This window comes from Lactuca virosa, chromosome 6, assembly GCF_052849685.1.
Source record: "Lactuca virosa cultivar CGN04683 chromosome 6, Lactuca_virosa_CGN04683_v6, whole genome shotgun sequence".
NCBI lineage: Eukaryota > Viridiplantae > Streptophyta > Magnoliopsida > Asterales > Asteraceae > Lactuca > Lactuca virosa.
Window position 1 is genome coordinate 84,311,118 of NC_136431.1, and position 9,913 is coordinate 84,321,030.

Here is a 9,913-nt window from a genome sequence, read left to right on the forward strand (position 1 = left end):
TTTGGGATTGGCATTCTTGGTTTGGGCCATAGTTTGGCTTTTTTTAAGTTTGGTCCTTGTTGGGGCCATTAGACTTCTAATTTGGGCTTTTGACAAGTTTATTGGGCTTCCTTGGATTTAGGCCCATGATGGGTTTTGGTCCCAATTTGGAAGATTGGGCCATATTGGGCTTTGGGATGCCATTTAGGATTTGGGCCTGTTGAGTAGGTGGGTTGGACCTTGGTTTTGGGCCAAGTAAGAAAAGGGTAAAATGGTCTTTTACCCTGGTTATGGGCTAACTAGCTTAGATTCTTGGTTATGGGTTGAGATCCAATTTCTCATTGGATATTATTTTGATGATGATAGCGCGAGGATTTTCCGGACCAGCAGACCGAGATTCATTTGAGTGTTTCTACAACAAGAGGTAAGTTTCCTCACTGTATTTAGCAGGTCGAAGGCACCAATGTTGGCTCATGTTTTTTTATGTTTAGGATGCTACATGTCTGCATGACTCTTGCATATGTTATGTGTTTTTATGTTTACCGAGCAGGGCCCGATGACCATTCTGTATGCTATTTATCTTTTTGATTATTTAATGTGTTATGTGTTTATCTGTTTATATGTTTATATGTATACTGGGCGGGGCCCGATGACTGATAGATCAGTATACCGAGCGGGGCCCGATGACTTACATATCTGTATACTGAGCGGGGCTCGATGCTGAGAGTGGCCCCTTATATGTTTATTATGTACGGTATGTGGTATTCTGGGGAACTCACTAAGCTTTATGCTTACAATTTTAAATTTATGTTGTTAAGTACTTCTGGTTCAAAGAGGAAGACGCCGAGATGATTGCAGTGCACACACCACGTTGTTCTGCATTTTATCTTACTGAAGAGTGTTTGAATCGAGTTTAGAAAACGAAATCAACAACATAAATAATTAAGAACACAATCTTAAAGAAGTTACGTTTGGCTAGTTGATTTGTCTAAATGAGTAAAAAATTACAAGAGAGAGAGAGAGAGTAAGAACAAAAGTTCCCAAAAGCTATCTCTCTACTTCTATACTAACCCTATTTATAGGGTAATACAGACACTCAAAATGTTTGCAAGGACTAGACGTTAGAATACAACACAAAAAATGCCTTGCAAAATACATACACTGCAAAGTACCAGACTTCGCACCTACACAGAAAAAAAACAACTTTCAACCTCTCACTAGACAATTCGTACTCAACAATCTCCCCTTCGGTGAGAAGATTCGAAATCATGTCATCATCTTCATGGTCTAGAGAAGTACTCTGCGAATGTCTATATACCAAACAATAGTCTTTCGAATTTCAGCCTTGTCTTCTGCACTATTTTTTTTGGAATTATTGATTCGTACAAGTAGGCTTGTATACTATACATTCGTGTATCTCTAAACATCAACAACTTGGAACAAAAACTTTGTCATTCCTGGTTCTTATTCTTGCAAAGAAAGAATACCCTTAGAGGCTGATGAATAATTTCTCCGCGTTCATATTTTTCAATATTAATCTTTCCCTTTAACAAATACCGGGGAACTTTTGAAGTCTTGTTAATGGCCATGGCAAGCTCGATATATGTGATTGCAAGGTAATCATAATAACTATCAATAAAGACTTTTATATAAGCGAAGCCGATGCAAAAACCGTCGTTGTTATTCTCTGGTAGTTTCGAGTCAAACACATTGCTTAGAATCGATGTCACTGTGACCAAGTCGTTCAGGTTAATCAATGGAAAGTCGGCAACTGAAAACTCACAAACTACGTTGTTCGCCCTTACTACTACATAGCGAAAATTTTGAAGAACCCCTTCAAACAAGTTTTCCCATGTAATTGACATCACTTTAATGATCTTCACAACAAACCAAATATCCTTTTCTCTTTTTCCTAAGACTGCACGAAATCTCATTTTCAGTCTTTTATATTCCTCCATGTCTTTGAATCGATCAACCAACTTTTACTAAGAAGAAATGTAGGTCATGTGATTAGTAGGAAAATCGAGTTGATTGAAGCCAGTGTTTTCAACATCATAACTTTTCTTAGGAACCTTGCGAAAATCATCCATCTTCTCAAATGAAACTACTTGCTCAATATTTTCGTAGTACCAGTGTTTTTTGGGATCACCCTTGTTCAAACCCGGTGGACCATTTTGTCTTTTCCTCAGAATACTGTTATTTTGTCTTTATTTTTCAATCTCCATCTCTAATCTCTTCTTCTTTTCTTCTTCAGAAAGAGTTACCTCAAGACCCTTCCCTTTATCTCTTTGATTGTCTTTCAAAGGAGGTGGTTTAGAACTTGAACTTGACCCAGAGCCTCTAGCCCTTTCGCCAATGACTATCCCTTTCGTTATCGGTCTTGATGTTGTAGTTGTAGAAGTTGTTGTCAAGGAAACTGGTAGTAAAGTGGGTATTTGTGTAGACATAACTTTCCCAACAACTTCACCCTTATCAACATCTTTTGAAGATCCAACTCCTCCATATCTTTTTTCTCCCCCTTGCAACACTTGCTTCGCAGGTGGAGCGTTAGTTAGTAAGAGAAGTACCAACTTGAGGATGGGATCAAGTTCCGCCTTGATGTTAGATTTAATTGAAGAGATCATCCTGGAAATAGATTCCTGATAAATAGAAGATTGGTTAGAATGATCTGCTTGCGAAATGGATTCCTTGATGTTGCTTAAAATTCCTCCAATTTTTCAAAAACTTTGGAATCCTGTTCTATCTTTGCATCAAGCTTGGTTGAATATGAGATATTATATTCAACAAGCTTCGTTATGGCATCAGCAACAACATCAACTTTTCCATGAAGAACTGAGTAACTCTTCTTAATCTTCTCCACTTCTTTGGTCATTTTAGATGTTAGCTCAGCTACCTTGAGATTAACAAATTCTTCTACCTTCTTAATATGTTCAAAAAAATTTGCATGACGCTCTTTTGCAACGTCACGAAGTTGTGTAATCTCATATTCAAAATTGCTGGCATGAAGTTTTAATCGTTCAACATGTTGTTGCTCAATATTCTCCATCACACTTTTAAGATGATTCTCCTGAGATTTGAGCATGTACTCCACTTCAATCCCAGAAACAAAGTTTCTACCTCCAGTGTCAGCTTAAATCTGTAATAGACATTTAAGTTTGTTGTTAAGAATCTTAAACTATTTTCCTGGCATAAGCATATTATCAGGAACATTTTCCTCTTTTGGATTAAAAAGTAAATCTGCAATGAAACCATAATTTCATCACCATTTGGTTCTTCATCATGTACTAATCTCTCTGGCTCTATGGATTGCAAAGAGAAGAGACTAGTAATGGGTTCATGCATGATGGTTGAATATGTTGGTGAGATTGTGGAAGAAGGGAATGATGAAGGGATAGGAGAAGATAATGGTGGTAGAGAAGTTGAGGTATCAATAAGTTTGGTTTCAATAGTAGATGAAAGAATTAGTGATGTAGAAATAGTTGATGTTTCAGGATGGGAAGAACCAACGACTACATTATTCATCCCCCCTTCACCCACGGTGACATTTCTGTTCGCATCAGATGCGCGCACAGGGATGCCTGAGGTGCGAACCTCCTTCGTAATGGACTTGGTTTTCGAAACCTCGGCTGGTATGATGATTTCCTTCTCAGGGATGGAAGTAGATGAATGATCTCTCAAATTGGTGTTTGTATCCATATTAAATACGTGTACATTGCCACTGGGACTTCCAGTCTCCTCGAAATTCAACTTAACTAGAGAATCCCTTGGAGATGACCCAAAGCCAATATCATTAATGCAAATATCAGAGCGTTCGCTATCACTGCCATGCTTCGATTCGACAACAACTTTATCAAGCGGGTCTTCAAGTTGTCTCTATTTCTTCTGAAGCTTTTTAACATCTCTGGTGCTTGACGTTTCTTGGAGGCTGGTGAAACAGGAACATGAATTTACCGAATGAGGACACCTCTTCTGATAAGTTGAGGATTGTGAATCTTCTTTATCCCCTTTGTTGAAGACACATGCTTACGTGAAGCAATGTTATCAATTGGAACTTCTTGAACAATTGCCTTTTCAGGAGAATGACGAGGTCTGTAAGCGGGCTTCTTTGTTCTTTTGAGAATACCCGTCTTCGAAGGAATGACTTCCATTGAAACTTCCTTCTCCACATTCTCTTGAACAGGTTTTGTAACTTCCATCTCCACATTCTCTGGAACAGGTTGTGGTTTTTCAGTCTTCTTGATTTTATTTTGAGCTTTAGCAGTCTTTGATGAACCCTCCACCCCTTTTCGCAAAAGAACTCCAACCGAGACATTTGTGTTGACAAATGCCAAATATTGAACCAGAATTGGGTTTTCAGAAGCAATTCTTCTTAACATTGCGTCTAGAATGCGAGCAATACTTGGAAAAAGAACTGGATCATCAATAACCACTTTAGGAAACTGTAAAGTAGAAAACTCCGCCTTCTCATCTTCTGATGGAACCAAAATTCCTTCCTTTTCATACACATCCCTAAGGATCAAATTCCAGTATCTTGCACACGAAACACCATTCGACACATTGGTGTGTGTGATTGTTGTACCAAACTCTTCCTAAAGTTGAGTAACATAATCAACATCTAAATCGAAATAAAGACCAACATCTAAATCACAATAAAGACCTCCAAAAAGAAAATTCCACATATAGGGAAGACAAGAATTGCGAAATTGACTTATCTCTGTAAGAGGTGGTTAATGACCTATCTCGTCAAACATAAAAAGAACATTTTCATTTTAACTTCATAGAAAGGACCTGTGTATGGTAACTTCATGATCTGAGCAAATTGACACTTGGTGAGCTTTTGCAATTTGTTGTTTGTCAGTTGGAAAGTTAAATCCTTCGTTGTCTAATTGAAACCTGTCGTTCATCCAATAAGAGATAACCACTTCATTGGAACCACAAATGATGATGATAGATAGTTGAGAGAAAGGAGTGATATAGGGCTAACATCAGCATCTGAAACTGTTTTGGATATTGAGTAACATCTGGCAATAAACGAAAATTTGAACTTTAAATCTTTAGCAGTGGTTGATAAGTCTCTTCATCATTTGTAGTGTTGGAAGGATCAACATTTGCAGTAGGAGCCGCCATTGTTAGGGTTTGCAAACGTTGTTTGAAGATGATAATATTTGGAGAAATTTAGGGAAAATTTGACAAGAGAGCATAAAGTCTTCAAATAACACCACCAAATTCCTTTTATAGTCGACGTGTAATTTGAATTTGAACCGGTAACCAATCAGATTCTGCCACGTGTTGCATTGGTTATGGAACCGGTTACCGTAAAAAGTCGCCACGTCAAATAAAGTGATCATCACGATTTCCTATAATCATGTGAAATACTGAACTGTCACGTCCGTCCAACTTCTCGTTTTCCTAATAGGATAAGTATCGTCATATGTTTCGCACTGTAGACCAAGTACAACAGGCCTTCGCATTGAGGTTAGGCTCATTTTCTTTTTGGATTGTAAAGCAAAATCATATGCCATTCTTTGAGAAATCTAGGTTTCGAGTTGGTAGTACCCAAAACCTCAAGGATTCCAGTGCAAATGTGTGCCAAAGAATAAGTGAGAATCAAATTAAAAAAATTTGTGCGATTAGTGACATCAAATAACATTTGATGCGAAAGCAGTTGGATCCCGGGAAAAGATCACTTCATTCGACATCAAGAGCGATGACGAACTGCTTGCTTGGTTTGCCCTGAAGTACAATCGAATACTCATAAATGAGCATTGAAGGGCCTCTTTTTCTATAGGTTTCGCAGATAGGCACAATTTTTCTCAATACCACAACTTAACATGAGTGTGAGTAAATTGAACAAAATTAGTTGGATGACCAGTGTAGTCAAGAACAAGTAAGCTTGGATAATGTACGAAGTAACAATAGTTTAAAAAGATATTCAAACAGAAACCATATTCCAAAAAAAATTTAAGAGTTGGATCTTGTTGGGCAAAAATGTCCTTGTTATAGAACATTTTGTCAAGATGATGCATGATGAACGGAATATGGTATTGAATATCGAAAAATGGTACTGAAACAAATGTTTTGTTATAATCTTGAACAAAAAGTTCACCGTCAATTCCATAGAAGTTGGGATTGTTGGGTTTCACCATCGTCACGGAAAAATGAATTAGGATCATAAACACAGATTGTTGTAATATCTACATTCTGATTGGTTTCTACCAAAGATGTCGAGGATATGCAGTGATATGTGTAATCATGAAGAAAATATTGGTGAAAAAGATTGGTTAAAGAAACTCATTGTACCTCTGCGAAAGATATGGACATTGCATAAATCTCTTAACTCGAAATGAGAAGAGAAAGGTAGCTCTTTGACTAATGAGAATATAGCCTGATTGGGTAGGAACACTCATAGTGAGAGATCCATTAAGGCTTTGAACACATAAAGTCGTTGAGGCTTGAGGTCAACATATAATAGCATGCTTCTAAGGACTCCTAATTAGGACATTAGTGCGAAATCATACCTGCCCCCCCTTTTGAATGTGATCGTTGAGCATTTTCCACCAAAGCATGTTGTTACAATGATCCACAAACGGTTAAACACAATATGAAATAAAAACAAGAAAATATTTTTGGATTTTTGTTTTCTCAAAGTAAAGACAAAAATAAGAAAATCGTTTTGGAGTTTTTGTTTCTGCAATTGAAAGACAAAAATGAAGAAAATCTTTATGAGTTTTTGATTTTAAAAATTAAAGACAAAACATAATATAATCTTTTTGGATATTTTGTTTTATAAAACTAAAAACAAAAACAGAGTAATACAGTGTTACCAGTAGCATTCGATGTAAGAAGTAGCAACTCCCAAAGATATTGTACATCGAACAACTTTTCTTCCTTTAATGCGAAGTGATGTCAGAATGATTCAGAGGAATTATGAATGCGAACGTATGACAACACTGAACGGTGAACAATAACCTCTGAATGCTTCAGCAACATTCCAATTACATCGACATCTTTTCACTCACGAAGACCCAGGAACAGAGTTTGCTTCAATCATTCTTAACCCATTCAAAATCCTTAAAAATGATTTCTCATCTAAAGGTTTTGTGAATATGTCTACAAGTTGATCCGTCGTTTTGACAAAATGAACTTCTATGATACCATCTTGAACATGATCCTTGATAAAATGATAACATAGAGCTATATGTTTAGTCTCTGAATGTTGGACCGAATTATGGAAAACGAGAATAGCACTTTTTGAGTCACAATCTAAACGAATCTTCTTCATATTGATTTTATAATCACGAAGTTGGCTTTGAATCCAGATGACTTGAGAAGAGCAAGCTGCAACAACCACGTACTCTACTTTTGATGTAGAAATCGAAACACGTGTTTGTTTCTTTTATTGCCAGCTAACAAGCTTCCCATCAAACAACTGGCATCCACTTGTTGTGCTTTTGCGATCCAGTTGATATTCACCTAAGTCTACGTCTGAAAAACCTTGAACAAAGAATCCTGTATGCGAAGGATACAAGAGTACCAACGACATTGTTCCCTTAAGATAACGAAAGATGTTCTTCACAACACTAAGATGGGATTCTCTTGGGTTTGATTGATTCCTGGCACAGTTACACACAACAAACATGATATCAGGTCGAATCGCAGTTAAGTATATAAGCGAAACTATCATGATGCAATATGTACTGAGATCCACTGCTGTCTTGTCTAATGTAGGATTCAAGTGTGTTCCCACTGCCATCGGTACTTTTAGTTTCGTGTTATTTGCCATTCCAAATCTATGTAGCAGGTTGCACGTATATTTTTCTTGATTGATGAAAATACCTTCCCTGCTCTGACGAATATGCAGGATTAAAATCCAAAAGCACATCTTCGAATATCTCATCCGTTTTAGAACCTTCACCTGCATGCAAAATATGATCTCTGACATCATTAATTTCATTAGTTTGATCATTTAAATCATTAGGAATTGATCCATTTAGTTCCCCCTCGACTAATGGATTCAAATTGATTTGCTCCCCTTCGACATCATCATTGTTAGACCATGCTCCCCCTCAAACTAATGTGTATTGTGCTCATGCTCCCCCTCAACAGTTGAATCATGAATATGATTATGTGACTGCGAACTTAAATGCTCCCCCTCCACTTGATCACCCTGCAAAACAGGTGTGATTTCGAATTTCACTGGAGATGTTGAGGTAGAATGTGAATCATCAATGTATCTGGTAACCGTTGAATCATCTGAATGCTTTGATTCTTCAGGAACACAATTTTCATCAGCATGGATTTCAGCATCTATAGCTCTATCAGTAATACCAAAAATCAAATCATAGTCAACATCAAAAGAATTCACAATTTCTGACTCATCATTTGTTTAAGAAAGAATTGGTTTTTGTGTAAAAGTCTGTTCGACACGTTTGACGTGATAGTCATCAAAAGTAAGATTGAACGTTTCCTTAATCTTTCTTGTTCGTTTATTCAGCACCCGATATGCAATAAAATTGTGCGAGTATCCCAAGAAAATTACTTCATCAACTTTTGACTGAAATTTAGAAAGATTATCTTTGAGATTCATCATAAAGCATCAGCATCCAAAAACATGAAATAATTTAACATTAGGATTTCGATTTTTAATGATCTCATAAGGGGTGAAATTATAACAATGATGAATAAATGAACGATTTTGTGTAAAACACGTCGTCGATACAGCATCTGCCAAGAGATATTGAGGCAGATTCGCATATGTCAGCATTATTCTTGCAGCTTCGCATAGAGAGCGATTCTGCCATTAAACAACACCATTTTGTTGCGGTTTGTAAGGAGATGAGAAGTTATGCGAAATCCCCAATCCAGCCAGGAATGAATCAATAATTTTATTCTTGAATTATGTACCATTATCACTTTTGATTCTTCTAACATTCTTCCTCAAGCTTAACTTAATGTTTTTGATGAAATCTATCATCACTTGAGCTGTTTCTGACTTCTGACGAAGAAAGAAAACCCAAGTAAACCTCGAAAAATCATCAACAATGACCAATATGTACTTTTTCGTATTGAGAGTCTCAACAGTCGAAGGTCCACATAAGTCAATGTGAAGAAGTTCCAAAGGTACAATGATCTTTAAATCGATGACAATAGGATGACCTTGATGATGTTGCTTTCCATGTTCATATGCTGCACACAACGAATCGTTATCAAATTTTAATATAGGTAAGCCACAAACAAGATCATGTATAACCAGCTTGTTGAGATTCTTCAAATTTAGATGGGAGAGTCGATGATGCCACAACCAGCTAAGGTCTGATAAAACTTTTGAGAATAGACATACAGAGGGAACACCAACTATATGCTTCATGTGGAGTGTGAACATGTCTCCTTTTCTTTTTGATTTTAGTATAACTTCCTTCATTTCTTTGTTAGATATGATACTTCCTTCTTCATCAAAGTAAACTTGATTTCCAGTGCCCACAACTAGTTGTGAAACACTTATCAAGTTGTGTTGTAAGCCTTAGACATATGCCACTCTATTTAGAATAAACTTTCCGTTTGTCACCTTTCCATATCCTTTCACGTCGAATTTTTCATTTTTCCCAAACTTTACTACTCCTGCATTGTCTAACTTGCAAAAGTCTAGCAGATTCTCCTTTTTCCTAGTCATGTGACGATAGCAACTACTATCAATATACCAATGCTCATCATACTGCTCATCACACAGTACATGCGATCATTCAGAATAATTTAGGTCCCCTAGGATTTTTGGGTCCGTGGACATTAGTTTGAAATGCATTATGGAAACATGAACCTTGTACCCAATTGCGAACCTTCGAATTTAAACTATCAATTAAGTCAATTTCGATAGATTTGGGCATTGATATTTAACCATTCAATGGAATAGGTTCAACATGGATTTTCCATTCTCCAT